General features: G+C 47.3%; 1 long non-coding RNA gene across 1 annotated transcript; it reads left to right on the forward strand.

The window, feature by feature from the left end:
• Window positions 1-7,642: 7,642 nt before the first annotated feature.
• Window positions 7,643-10,964, forward strand: LOC117882687. Its single transcript, XR_004647087.1, has 3 exons — window positions 7,643-7,681; window positions 9,025-9,147; window positions 10,842-10,964. It is a non-coding gene; the product is annotated as an uncharacterized LOC117882687 (long non-coding RNA).
• Window positions 10,965-14,971: the final 4,007 nt, after the last annotated feature.

Here is a 14,971-nt window from a genome sequence, read left to right on the forward strand (position 1 = left end):
CTTACAACTGGACTTGACCATTGGCCATGAGACTCTTCAATGACTCCTAACTTCAGCATTTTCCTGACTTCTGTCTTGATCTCTTCTCTTTTTGCCTCCAGGATGGCTTGACATTCACCTTCACTCCAGGAGCTGTGAGGATGTGATGGTGAACCTCAGTAGACCTGCCTGGCTTTTCCGAGAATACATCCTAGTTGCATTTGATCATGTTGATCACACCAGTTCATTGGTCAGGGGTCAATTCCGGGGATATTCCCAGTTGGCTGGGCTGGTTGCTTTCGGGGGGTGGTGACCCTAGAGTGATCACATGAGCTTCTCTCTCTTGCCAAAGTTTCAACAGGTTATATAATAGATCTGTTCCAGCTTCTGGCGACCAGACAGTCAGACCTTATAGTCTACCTTTCCAATGGCTTCTATTATCTTGTATGGCCCCTGCCACCTGGCCAGGAGCTTGCTCTCCACTGTGGGTACGAGCAGGGCCGGCTTTAGGGCGATTCAGCCAAATCCCCGGAATCGGGTCCTGCACCCCCAAGAGGGCCCCGCAACGTCCCAAAGGAGCTGCCGCCGAAGTCTCGCCACTGTCTTCGGCGGCAGCTCAATCGCTGCCACGGAGGAAGGTCCCTCTGCCGAAGTGCAGCCAAAGGCACCGGCAGCCAATTGAGCTGCCGCCGAAATCCCACCATTGTCGTCATGGGCAGCTCAATCGTTGCCGCTGTCTTCGGCGGCATTTCAGCGGAGGGTCCTTCCTCCGCGGCAGAGATTGAGCTGCTACCGAAGACAGCGGCGGGACTTTGGCAGCAGCTCCTCCGAATCAGGCCCCGCAGTGCCTAAAGCCGGCCCTGGGTACAAGCACCATTACCCGATCTCTCACCTGGAATTTTTGGATCGTCGCTTGGTGATTATAGTATGTCTCTTGGGCCCCTTGCTTCCTCTCAGTGTGTTCCTGCACTATGGGGGCCACTTTGGCTATCCTGTCTTTCATCTGCAACATATGCTCGATTATGTTTCTCCCTGGGTTCAGCTGTTCTTTCCAACCCGCTTTGGCAATGTCCAGAATGCCATGGGGGTGCCGACCATATAACAGCTCGAATGGGACAACCCAGTTGAAGACTGAGGAACCTCCCTTATAGCAAACATTAGGTATGGCAGCAGGGTGTCCCAGTTCTTCCCGTCCCAGCTCACCACCTTTCATATCATGTTCTTTAATGTTCTATTAAAGCGTTCAATGAGGCCATTGGTCTGCGGATGATAGATTGATGTTCTTATGGTCCGTATGTGGAGCATTGCACATAAATCCTTCATTAATTTAGACACAAAGGGGGTTCCTTGATCCATCAGGATCTCTTTGGGTATCCCTACTCTAGGAAAAAATTGGATTAATTCCTTAGCTATGGCCTTGGACATAGTGTTCCATAGGGGTACTGCCTCCGGATATCGGGTGGCATAATCTAGCACAACCAGTATGTGCTGATGGCCCCGGGCTGATTTCTCCAGTGGGCCTACTAGGTCCATAGCTATTTGTTCGAATGGGACTTCAATAATCGGCAGAGATACCAAAGGGGCCCTTAAGTGTGGTCAGGGGCCATTTAATTGGCATTCAGGACAGGAGGCACAATATCATCGGACAGCCGCATAAATTCCGGGCCAAAAAACCTCTGCAGAATTCGATTGAGGGTTTTATCTACCCCTAGATGTCCCCCAAACAGATGAGTGTGGGCTAGATCCATCATGCCCCTATGATGCTTCTGCGGTACTAAGAGCTGTTCCATGACTTGTTCCTGGATCCAGACTACTCTGTATAGCAGACCCCTCTTTATCAAATAATATGGCCCTGGGACCCTTGGCTCTCTCTTCCCACAGGGACCCCATTCACCTCAATTACTTCTTTGCGAATATTGTTATATATCGGATCATTGGCCTGATCCTGCCCAAAATTCTCCAGTGACGATCCAATTTGCTCAAACTCAGGGGGATCTGTTTCCATCTCCCTCTCGGGGGGAGTCTCCAGGGAACTGGGTCCGGCTGTGGGTTCGTCGACTCCCTGCATAGTCCCCTTGTCAGTTGGACCAACTCTTTCCCCTACAAGTGTAGGCTTCTGGTTCTGGGCCAAAATTCTCGTTCCCCTCCTCTTATCTGCCCTCCTATCTCGCCAAGTCTTCCTGGGCTTCCCAGGAGGAGAGAACAAATCCTGGGCAAATTCATGGAAGACTGGGGGAGTGCTAACTATTGGAGTCATTCCATTGCTCTCAGGATTATTACGTTCTTCTGACTCCTCTCTGGGGAGTAGGCTGCCACACCCTGGGAAGTCTCATCCTATGAGGACTGGATAGGGGAGTTTTGGGACCACCTCCACTGTCACCTTAGTGGGGTTTCCCAGAACTTCTATTTTTACTGGGATGGTTGGGTAATAATTGACATCCCCGTGTACACAGGATATTCCTGTGTGCTTGGCCCAGGATAGTTGGTCTTACCCAACCAGCTTTCCCAAGACCAGCGTGACCACACTTCCCAAGTCCACTAACGCGGTGGTCTCTATGCCGTTCATCTTAACTGGTCTAGTATACCTGTGAGTAACCATTGCAACCCCTTCTAGATTTATTAGGTCTCATAGTCCTCCTAGATCTCCCAGGTCGCATTTCATGGGCTCTTCTAGGTTCGGGCATTGGGCAACTATATGCCCTATTTCCCCACATGCATAACATCTGTACCCTGCGTGGGGCAGCTCCCTATTTTTCGGGCTATTGGGCCTCACCCCCCGAGTCTTTTTCCTCAGTCCCTAAGTCTCTCTGTGATCTCCGGTCGCTCTTCAGCCTCCTTCCTCCCCTCCATAGTTCTGGCTGGGGCTACAGCAACTCAGGCCCTTGACACAGAGACTTGCCTCCTATTCTGGCACATTCCTTCCCCTGTGGCCCAAGAAAGTTCTTGGGCCACTAGGTGTCTCTCTACGACGGCAACTAGCTTATCATAGGAGTAGGGATCATTTTGACTGACCCATCCTTGTATGTCCGGTGGTAGCCCTGTCATGTATCTGTCCAAAACTATGATTTCCACAATTTTCTCTGGGCCCTGGGTCTCGGGGCACAGCCCCTTTCGGGTTAGGTGGATCAGGTCAAACAGCTGTGACCTCGGTGCTTTGCTGTCCTAGTATTTCTACTCGTGGAATCACTGGGCCTTTATAGCTGTCATCATGTCAGACCTCACCAGGATCTCCACCTTCATCTGGGGGTAATTTGTAGCTGCTTCTGTTGTCATGTCAAAATACACCTTCTGTGGCTCCCCACACAGAAAAGGAGCCAGGATACTGGCCCACTGGTCTTGGGGCCAAGCCTCCCGCAGGGCAGTTCTCTTGAACGCAAGGAGATATGCCTCTACGTCGTCGTCCATCGTTATCTTGTGTAAGTAGCTGCAGGCCCACAGGGGTCGGGTCCCATGGGGGCTGTGCGTCATGGTGGTCAGGGCCTTTACCTGATTCAGAACCTCATGCAGGGTGGCTTGATCCTGGGCCACCTGGCTCATCAGTAATTGATTCATCTCCTGCTGTATTTGCACTGACTCCTGCTGGGTAGCCATCTGAACCCTGGTAGCCTCTTGTTGGGCCATGGTGGCCTGCACCAACGCCTTCACTACATCCTCCATTTTTTTTCTTTTCATTGGGGGTGATTTACCCTGCCCTGAAATGGTTTGCCACGAAGTCTCACTTGGAGCATCCCACCCCTGACACCATGTGTGGCAAGGCACCTTCTTGGTCTCACCAGCCTCAGCTGTTTTTAGCCTTGGCAAGACAGGCTTGGGGTAAAACAGTCCCTCTTGGCTGCACAGGGGCAGTACACTCCTTCTCTCAGCCAGTCTTTTAGGTTTGTTTTTCTCCCTTATGGGAGGGAATGTAGCCTCCCCTCCTGATGAGGCTCACTGTCTTGCTGCTCCTCACCTACTGGCAGCTTGACTTCCCCCCCTCCCCAGGGGAGGGTTTAAAAAGGTCTCAGGGAGCCCTTAGTTGGAATCAGCTGATCCTAATTGACCTCAGGTAACTCTCTCTCAGCTGATCCTAATTGATCTCTGGTAACCCCTTCTCAGCTGAACCTGATTGACCTGTAGTCACCCCTCCTCAGTTGATAGGAAGGAGGGCCTTTTACCCTTCTGGGACTGTTTTCTACTCTGCCCTTGCAGCTGTCTGTCCTGAGTTTATCACAAAACACAGTGAGAGAGAGTGCCTGGCCTGAAGACTCACAATCTAAATTGACAAGGCAGAAGGTGAGAAAAGAAACCAAGGCATAGAGCAGTACATGAACAAGGTCACATACATTTATGGCCAACCCAGAATTAGAACCCAGGCCTCCTGGTCTCCAGCCACTTGGATAGTATTGGTTGATGAAAAACTAAATAATACTCGCACACATGCACAGAGTGAAATTGACTTTTTTGTTTCACAAAACACTCATGGACCATCATCCACCTAGCACCACTGCTTAGAGGAGTTTTGGAACCTGCCCAAAAGGATGGGGGGAATGAGGCATATAATCCCTGATCTGATGTGTCTCTCAGGAGTTTGCAGCTGAACTAGGGAGTAGGCTGCAATCTCATGAATCCCCATACACTGTCAATCCTTTCCTCTCCCTGTCTCGTTAGAGGCAGTCTGGATCCCCTGGAGCATTCACAGGGAGCCATCTATATTCCTTATAAAAATCTGTGACGCCACTAGATTCTGCTCCTTCAAATCCCTCCTTACAATTCACTTGCCACACTGCCTACAATGCACCAGGCAGCTGGTGTGTGACGATTACTATTTACTGTACTAAACAGACTCATTTTCACTGATACCTTGTCCCAATATTGTCTGTTGTCTCTGGTAATATGTTAATGGGTTGCGACACTCCTGTTGGGGGGTGTTGGTATCAGGGATCAAACCCATGGCTTTTGGGTATAAAAGAGTAACAAAATTGGGGGAATGCTCAGGACTGTGAGTCACCTTCTTACCATCCTGCTTCTGCTAAGAGAGAGACTTGCTGGTACTTAGCTGGTTGTCAGCTTCCTGACATATTCCAGCCTGTTAGCCTCTGGGCTACACCAGCTCTTACTTTGCCTTTCAGGTTAACAATAGGTGCACCCCAGATCCTGAGCCAATTCAAAGCATTCCCCTGCACCATTCAGCTCCTTAGCCACTGAACCATCACAGCATTCCCAGGTCTTTTGTCCCCAGCGGTCAATGTCCACACCAGCCTATTTGGTCCAAATGAGGATCAGCACTTCCCCATATCTCAGTGCTGTGGTATTAAGTTATAATGAAAAATAATCAAGTTTATTGTCAAAGATCAATATTTAAGAAAGAGTGAATCAGGCCAATAGGAACAGGTTACCTATAAAACAAAATCCTAACACAATTCCTAGGGACTTACTTAGACAGAAGGTTAACATGGTATGTTTATCTCATCCCAAATGTTCTTTGCAGCATTTTAATCAGGCCTGATTGAGACCCTGTTTTCATGAATGTAATCACATTGCCCAATTACTTTCTAGATGCAGGATAAAGGCCTGTCTCCTTCCATTCTACTTACATTCCCCAAGTTCATTGTCTGTCCTCAGAGACACTAGAACTCTGATGGGTACTTGTTCTTCCTGTTGACTTCATATGTAAATGACTCCCATTGTGTAACCTGACAAATACTTATTTTAGATGGGGACGAACAGGGAGAGGTGAATAAACATCCTTTATCTGTCAGAAACCTGATAGTCAACTCTGCCTTAACAGACTCTTTAGGAACATATTTCTAGTATAAATATATAACTCATCTATAATAGTGGTACACATGTCCTACGACCGTATTCATAACCAGTGTGACACCAGCTTTCATTTAAGATCTCACCTGATATTCTTTGTGGATAAGTACTATGCAAGCAGTGTGCTAGTGTAATGAGTTTGTCAGGCCCATTAGGAGTTGCTGTTACAAAATGGTGCCCCCTTTGCCAGATGGCACCAATGGCCCTCTGTCATAAAAAGCATGTGTCTACAGGTGAGCTGAAAGAGGAACCTCTGCTGCTCAAGACAACAGTAGGCTCATCAATCTCTGTGTGGGCCAGCCATCACTAAAAGGGGACAGAGCACCACACAGCGTAGGTGTAGGTTACACCGGAGTATAAGCTTCTTAAAGCAGGGGCCATCTTTTTATTATTAATTAATTCATGTGTGTATAGCACCCAAGACCATGGGGTCCTGATCCATGATTGGTGCTCCTCACACTACTGCACTACGAATATAAGGAAAATAATTCTTACTCTTTGGAACAGACCTGTTGTAAACTCTCATATGCCAGCCCAGAGGGCTGTTCACTGGAGAGTTGTCAAGCCCTCTGTGACCTCACAGGCTCACAGTTAGCAAGCAGATACATACATGGTTAAATATCAGACACATTTTAGCTATTGCGATTACTCAGACACTAAGCTGAGACACTGGGAAAATGTGGCAAATCCTGTTTCTGAATTATTGCTGGCAGATAATGACATGACTGAAAACAAGGTAACACTGGAAATTACTGACTTCCTTGTGGCACTGCAGTATGGTAAGTCTGTCCATGTCTTGCATAATGCTTCTAGGTTAGTAAAAAATAAGTCCAAAATGGACTGTGGGTATGAATATTGTGACATGGTGGAATCTCATCATTTTTCATCCAGTAGGATACATCTCAGCATATCTTCCCCTCTAGATTTCCTCCTGGACTCTTGTGCATCCTACATGCTTTGTTCAGCTTCTATGTGCATCACTGGGACAGGCATTCTGTATGGGCAAAGTGTTCTTGGCAACATCTAACTCACATGGTGGGAAAGCATGAGAGGAAGTGGAGCAGAAGGTCATAGCAGAGTAGGCTCAGGGAGAGGCATGGCTGGCCCCGTGTGGAATCCATACAGTAGGATGAAGTAATGAGGGATGGAGAAGTGCTGGCACTTCCAGGAGGTTAAAAAGGAGAAAGGCAGCCAACGGAGTGTAAGGGCAAGGTGGGCATGGCAGAGTGTCGGCGAAGGAGAAAGCCCTACACAGGAGATGGTGCTTGTGCAGGAAGTGAATGGGTGAATGACTGGATAGATGTGGGAAAGAATATGGAAGAAGACATCAACTGTGGCTAGGGGTCAAGAAAGGAAGGGAAGAAAATACAATAGGGACCAGAAGTGCATAAAAACATAAAAGGAAGACGAGGATAGCAGGAGGTGAAATGTAGGTACAGATGGGAACAGCAGGATAGAAAGAGGGTCATCATCTGATTTATTTGGCTTAGGTCTGGGAAGTACATGCGCTGTTCCTATTATTTATATTCCAGTAGCAAATACAGGCCCCAACCAAGTTCAGAACTCTGTTGTGATAGGCACCAGAGACCATCCTGAAGGGCTTAAAGTCTAAACCAACCACCCATACAGGGCAAGAAAACAGAGACACAAGGTGATGGAGTAATTTGCTTAAGGTCACAGCAGGACAGTGGTAGAGTCAAGAATAGGACCCTAGTTTCCAAAGCCCCAGGCTAATTGCCTAGGTCCATGCTACCTTATTTCACATACACCATGGGAGAATGAGACTTTATTAAGGCCATTGCAGACATAGGTTTATTTCTAGTTTAAAAATATTAAAAATAAATTATTGTTGCCTGCAGATTTCTGGAGCCTCTCCAGCTGCCAGTGAGGAAAGAGATTATTGCTGGTATGTGACACTCCTTTGGGTTATTGTGCTAAAGCTGAACTTTGTTAACCTCCAAACAAGCCCTTTTGGTACTGTTGTACAAATCTGGCTGTCACAGTGAGCTCATGGTTGATTCTATCCTGCCTTCTCACCCTGTTTTCCCCATCCTCTCATTCACCCCTGTCCTTTATCTCCTCTGCTGCACATTGTCCACGGGTGGGAGTTTTTCATCACACCCAATGAAACTGGGATAGTGTATCTTCATATCTTCTCCTCCCTGTTATCTGTTCATTTGCATACTTCAATCCTATTAGTTAAATTAAATGCCTTGCCCTTTTTCACTTGTGATATATAAATATTATTCTATTTAGAGGTTTGTATCCCATGCTTATCATTGCATTAACTGATGGTCTCCATAGTGTTTAAGAGCCTTTGATTCATATTTTTAGGGCATCCCCCTTCTACAATAGATTAGATCTGAACTGTAGAGAAGCGAAGTATCAATCTGGACATAGTTCAGTATGCACACAGTCAAATTTATAACTGAACATTGTTAACTAGCCATCTATATCTTGGATATAACATAATCACAGGTAGCTAGCCAAGAAGTCATATTCCACATTTCTGTTGAGCATATGCAGCATCTTCTGTGGCACTTTAAAATTTTCTTGTCTATTGTCTCTGAAGTGCCTAAGTAGCCATGTTTCAGACTGCACTTACTTCTCCTAGCAACTCAGCGGACACAAGCCTTTACAAAGAGTATGGATTATGGGATAGTTTGGGGGTTTAGAACATCTTTCAAATGAAGATCATCAGCTCAAACTCCACCTGGAGAGGTAGTGCATAAAATGTGTTGCTGTCTGAGGCCTTGGAGTTCTCACACTCGGTCTCAAGGGACAGTTGTCCACAGAACCATAACTAACGTGAATTTTCCAAATCTGGCAGCAGTCTCAAAAGGGAGACCAAAGATTGAATGCTTATAGAGACTCCACGTCTCTTGGCTCCAAGTCAGGGTCAGACACACTAACAGAACAGTGCGGCCTTGCTTTGGCCATTGGAGTGGTATAAATGGCTACAGTTACAGTTATCTAGCACAGTGTGCATTCACTGCCCATGACCACACAGCCATAGAACCTCAGTATTATTTAAAAGATATTCTGTGGGAAAATACAGTCTATGCTTTGCCTATGGTGCCTCAGAGATGGATTTACTGAGATTAGCTACAAATTCACAGAAGCCCCCCACAATCAGGGGAAGTTTGGGTTCTAGTGTGTGTGTGCCAACCTCAGCCAAGATTCAGGTGAAGGCCAGTAACCTGGACTGGATCATCACAGCTCCCCCCTACCCCCTTGCTGTCTCCACAGGAGCTCCAATAGTAGCCCCCCTACACTGCAGACTCTGAGATCCCTCCACCTTACTTCGGATGTCTTCTGCACTAGTCTACTGAGGTCACCCTGTGATCATGGTGACTCTCCACCAGCACACAGGTACCACACCCCTCAATAGGTAGGGAGAAGGATGTGCCTGCTCCTCCATAGGGAAGTACTTCCTAGGGCAAACGGGGAGACTCCTCCTCCCTCTGCCAGCTCCACTCAGCTGGGAACCCAGACACTCCATAAAGTCCCATGTGATTGGTAGGGAACCTTAGGGTGTCCTAGCAACCACCTGTTGGGGAAAAGAAGCCTCCTGTTGCCTAATACACTATTGTTACATCATTTTAGGGGTTTCCCAGCTATTGCACTAGGTATCATGGAGTCTCCACAGCCAGCCCCACTGCCAGGGGAAGGGTTTCCCAGCGGCTATTGCCCTGTTTCTTCATATAGGTCTTTAGAGACCCTAACACACCACTGGTGCTGTGTGAAGAGTAGAAATGAATGCCTTTAAAATTAGGAGCCTGAACGAATAAGAGACTCTGACTCTCTGGCAGTGAGCTGTTTTTCTTCAGCTGGTGGTCGCTCTCCTCTCCTCCTCCTCCTCCCTCATCTCTCCCATGCCGTGGCACCTCTCTACACACTGTCTTTGTTTCCTTTGTTCTGTATCTTCCTCCTCCTCCCGCCTCTTACTCTGCTTCTCTGGCCACCACATTTCTCTCCCTTAACCCATAGTCTTTCTTTTCACCCCACCCCCACAGGTGGCCAGTCTCTTTCCATCCCTCATCTTAGGGCCCCAACATTTTTCCTCCCCTCCCTCTCGCCCAAGGCTATCACTATTTTCCCCTCATCCCCTTCCCATGCTCCCCTGAGTTTCATTTCTCACCCCTTAACTCTAGTCTCTTCCCAGAACTCTGAAAGTGGGGTGGGGTGAGATTCCTGGGGTCAGCACCTTCAGGAGAGCAAATCAGCCACTAACACCTCCCTCGCTCAATGACTCATTCACACAAACACTATCTCAGCACCATTCCCATCTCCCTGAGTGCCTTCAGCTGCCCAGGTTTTCCCCTCAGGGTTCCCTCAGGTACTGAGGGCAGCTTCATGAACACACAGAGATTCTATATTGTCATTTGCACTGATCATTTGGGGGCTGGTTAGATCATTACATATCTGGTGTCCAGGTCCCTGAATCTCAGAGGTCACACTGATTTCCTTCTAAAGTACCAGAGTGGGATTTTCAAAAGCACTCATGTGGTTTAGGAGCACATATCAAAGGGGCTTATGCGCCTATGTTGCTTAGGTGCTTTGGAAAAATCACACCCCTGGAATGTAATCAAATGCATCTCCCTATATCTCTAGGCCAGCAGTTCTCAAACTGTGGGTCAGGGCCCCAAAATGGGGTCACCAGGGCTGGCATAATACTTGCTGGGCCTAAGCCAAAGCCTGAACCCCACCACCCAGGGTCAAAGTTCGAATCCCATCGCCCAGGGCTGAAGCCGAAGCCTGAGGGCTTCAGCGCTGGGTGATGGGGCTCAGGTTACAAACCCCACACCCAGGGCTGAAGGTCTTTGGCTTTGGCTTTGGTCCCCCAACCCGGGGTGGTGGGGCCTGGGCTTTGACAGGGCTTGGATGGGCTCAGGCTTCGGTCCCTCCTCCTGGGGTCATGTAGTAATTTTTCTTGTCAGAAGAGGGTCGTGGTGCAATGAAGTTTGAAAATTCCTGGTCTAGGCATTTACTCTACCCTCATCAGCATGGTATCTGAATGGGGTAGAGTTTTCTGACGCTGAGAATTTTTTTTGTATCTGTGCTAGGGACATCTGGATAGCAGCAGCAGGTGACTCAGTCTTCCAGTCCCAACACATAAACAAGCTGCTGAAAAAGCAACTTCAAAGTCTGTGTAAGGAAGGGAACAATGTCAAAACTAGCATTGGAGATGTAGAAAAAGCCATGAGCAGCATGGAAGCCGAGCTCAGCAGGTAAAGGCAAACAGCCTGGGGTTTTAGATGAACATCCCATCCATTGATGACATGTCCAAGGATGCCAACAACTCAAACACTCTTGAGCAAGACCAGATCTGCACTTTCCCTAATGAGCTAAGATAAGGGGAAAGATTTGGGAAGATAGTAAGTAGAAGCTATCTAGGTCAACTGGCCCATCATTGCCCCCTGCCTTTCATGTCCTTGTATTCATTTGCAGAGTATTTCTTGGTAACTCACATTTCTCTAAGTACATATTTCACTGATCTGCACAACTAGAATTCCAGGCCATCAGCCCATCAATTCCGAGCAACACACCACAGCACCCAGGGGTTGCATGCGTAGCATGCAGGAGATCAGCTCTGGTAGGGCACAGATTTCAGAGTTAAGCTTCTAAGTGATTACTTGAAATCACAGGGAAGGGGAAAATGAACTGATGCCGTGGTTGGGCTTCAGTTTCCCCTGCCCCTGCCATCATCCATCAGTATTGTTCTGTGCCATGGATGAGCCTCTGCCAGTGACTTACTTACCATGCTGCATCGGACCAGGGCTCCTTCTTGTGGCCAGTACCAAGCGCTTCAGAGAAAGGAGGCAGAACCCCTGCCATGGGCAGCAATGGGAAAGTTTCTTCCTAACCCTTGTTATTTACAGGTTATTGACAAGTTGCCAAAATGACATTGGGACTTGATTCACCACTGTGGAGGCAGAACAATCCCATTGCCACCTTCCTGAACCAGCGGGGTCAGCACTGGACACCAGCTGTGGCTCTAAGGATACTGCCCCCTTCACATTCCTAGGGTCCCCTGGCCTCAGCCCCTGCCCTCTGGCTTACAGGCAGAGCAGCCTGGCTGCAGGATCCCTAGCAGAACAGGAGACCTGGGTTCACGTGATTCTGCATCTTCACCCAGTGTCAGCACATAAAAAGACCCCAGAGGATCCTGGGGCAATAATAGATTGGGGCCCCCTTCCCAATTCCCAAATCAGAAATTTTGCTTAACCCCAACATCATAGCCCCCCAAAGCCCCTTGGTCCCCCAACTCACCCCACACCCCCACATCCCACACAACTTTCCCCACTGCATTGAACTCTTCACCCCATTGCCCCCCAACACTCCCTACTCACCCATAGACCCACAACAACTCACTCACAGCCCTTCACCCAGCACCCCCAGGCCTCTCCTGGCCACTCACTGGCACCCGCCCCCTTCCCTCTCCCTCCAGCTCAGTGCTCCGCTCCTAGCTGGGCTGGGGTGGTTCCTACCGATCCTGATTTGCCAAAGGCTCTATTCACTGTCAGTGCCCACCTTGCACTCGCCCAGCACAGTCTGAATTTGAGTGATGAGTGGCATTATGACCCGGTGCATGGGCCCGCAGTGCCACTCAGGTTTGGCCTGGCTGCCCATGTCATGATGGAAAGGTGAGTGGGCCAACCTGAGCAGCATTGCAACCCCTGTGTGCCTGGTCTCAATACCACTCAAATTTGGCCCAGCTACCCCGCCACCCAACAGTGATGCGGTGGAGCCAAATTTTAGTGAGTGGCATTGTGAGTCTGTGCACCAGGTGAAGTGATGGAGTGCCACTCCATCTAGTTGGCCCCATAACTTTGTGGGCCCTGTTGCAAATTCAGCACTTTGACCACTGCAGCTATCCATGCAACACGGATTTTGTTACCAAAGGCTGTTGGCGGATCCTGGGTTGTGATGTAGAAAGCCTTTGAATGCACAAGCTAGCATACCTCAGAACTAGGGCATTTTCTTTCATAGAATCATAGAAGATTAGGGTTGGAAGAGACTTCAGGAGGTCATCTAGTCCAAGCCCCTGCTCAAAGCAGGACCAACCCCAACTAAATGATCCCAGCCAGGGCTTTGTCAAGCCTGACCTTAAAAACCTCTAAGAATGGAGATTCCACCACCTCCCTCGGTAACCCATTCCAGTGCTTCACCACCCTCCTTTCATTTCATGCACCACACAAACATCTCCATCCATTATCTGCGCAATAGTCACAGATTGTACAGTTAGAGACCAGTTGCTAGAGGGAGATACGTTCACACCAAGCCATCTATTACAGTTGTTCTCCTTCCGTGTGCATACATGTTCATGACTTCAATTTAGGTGAGCAATACATCATCCTGACAGTCCATTATTCCGGGCAGAATTTCACTAAAATTCCAGGAGCGGGCAAAGCTGTGTCAGCAAACAGAACATTCTCCATCCCAAATAGCCTCACAAAAAAGAAAAGCTAGACAATTATTGTTGCCTAATGACCATGGTGAAAGTCTGGGTGAGAGGGAGAGTGCAAAAAGTGGAAGGTATAATAGAGCAGATAGACCCATGAAAAGTTTTTTGGGGGGCAACTGCCTGTCTTTCCCCATAGTATATGACATCCCTGCCCATGATTGGTTGGTTCCTTTTTCTCTCTCTTGTTCATTGTATATGCCCAATGCTGTATAGCAGGAGTTCCCAAACTTTTTGCTGGCTCAACCCCATTTTAATGAACTATTTCCTACGGGGACCCCAGACAGCAGAAAGGATGCCATTTTGTAGGCAAAATGGCATCCTCCATACATCATGACCTCTCATGCAGCACACATGCAAGGTCATGCTGTGTGGAGCAAAATGGGGTCCTCCATGCACGATCCCATCTGCTGATGGTGCCACCCCCTTTGGGGGTCATGACCCACCATTTGGGAATTGCTGCTTCATAGTGCTGCTTCATAGACTTACATTTGAGCCTGAAAGTCAATGGCACTAGTACTCCTAAATCACCTGGGTACTTCTGAAAACCCCACCTTTAAAGTATGCTGAAAGAGTCAGAAGCATCAATGATAAACTGAAATGAATAAATAAGTGTCAGCTAGGGTTTCACAATCTAGCTCAGCCTTTGAGAATCTGTAATAAACTGCTACATTAGCAATCTTTGGATTATAATTTTATTGTCTTGAGTTTCTTTTTCCCCTCTGATGCATACAGGATAAAACAGGCAGAAACCATGAAAATGCTTTTAGAAGCAGAGATCCAAACAGCCAAGAAAACTCTGGAGGAGGAGCGTGTGTCAGCCTCACAAAAGGAACTTTACCTCAGGAAGCTGGTAGTGTTACATTGTACCTAATAATGGAATTATTCCACATTTCTTATTTCAATAAGATTAACAACAACTACAGTTTTATTATTGTGTAGATTACTCTTTTAGGACACTATGCTATTATTAACAGCAACAATAATAAGTGGTACCTAACAGAAGAATATATCCCAATAATAAAACAGATTATTATTATTATTATATTTATTATTATTGCTGTAGTTTTAAAAATAAAGTCTCTGAGATTAATTTTGTTAGAACATATGGGTATGAGATGTCCTGGAAAATGAGAATGAAAGCAAGTAAAATAATCAGGTGGATTTCAGTGCAAAATTCAAATGCAGTGTTTCTAAAAGGAGAAGAAAAAACGGATTTATCTCAGAAAGTGTATACTTTGCTATTAAAATCTCTATACAAAGTTTCTGATTCTCCTGTCCCAGACCAGAGAGGTGTGATCCCCGTCCTTACTTTTACGTCAGAGTGATGATGTTTTTTTGTCCCATCCCACAAGTTGTATCTATATGTGTTAGTTTGGAAACTCGGAGGAATCCAACAGAAAGCAACAAACTAACTGGTTAGTTCAACATTGGCAAGCAGGGTAACAATAGGCCCAATAGTGTCTAGCACCAGATGCTTCAAAGGAAGGTGCAAGGAACCCCACCTTAGGCAGATGCAGCTCAGAGCAACACCCGTATTGTACAACTAACAAAGTAACACACTCTATAGAAAGAAGAACAGGAGTACTTGTGGCACCTTAGAGACTAACAAATTTATTAGAGCATAAGCTTTCGTGGACTACAGCCCACATATGAATCCAAAGAAGTGGGCTGTAGTCCATGAAAGCTTATGCTCTAATAAATTTGTTAGTCTCTAAGGTGCCACAAGTA

The sequence above is a fragment of the Trachemys scripta genome, chromosome 9 (genome assembly GCF_013100865.1).
Source record: "Trachemys scripta elegans isolate TJP31775 chromosome 9, CAS_Tse_1.0, whole genome shotgun sequence".
NCBI classification, from domain to species: domain Eukaryota; kingdom Metazoa; phylum Chordata; order Testudines; family Emydidae; genus Trachemys; species Trachemys scripta.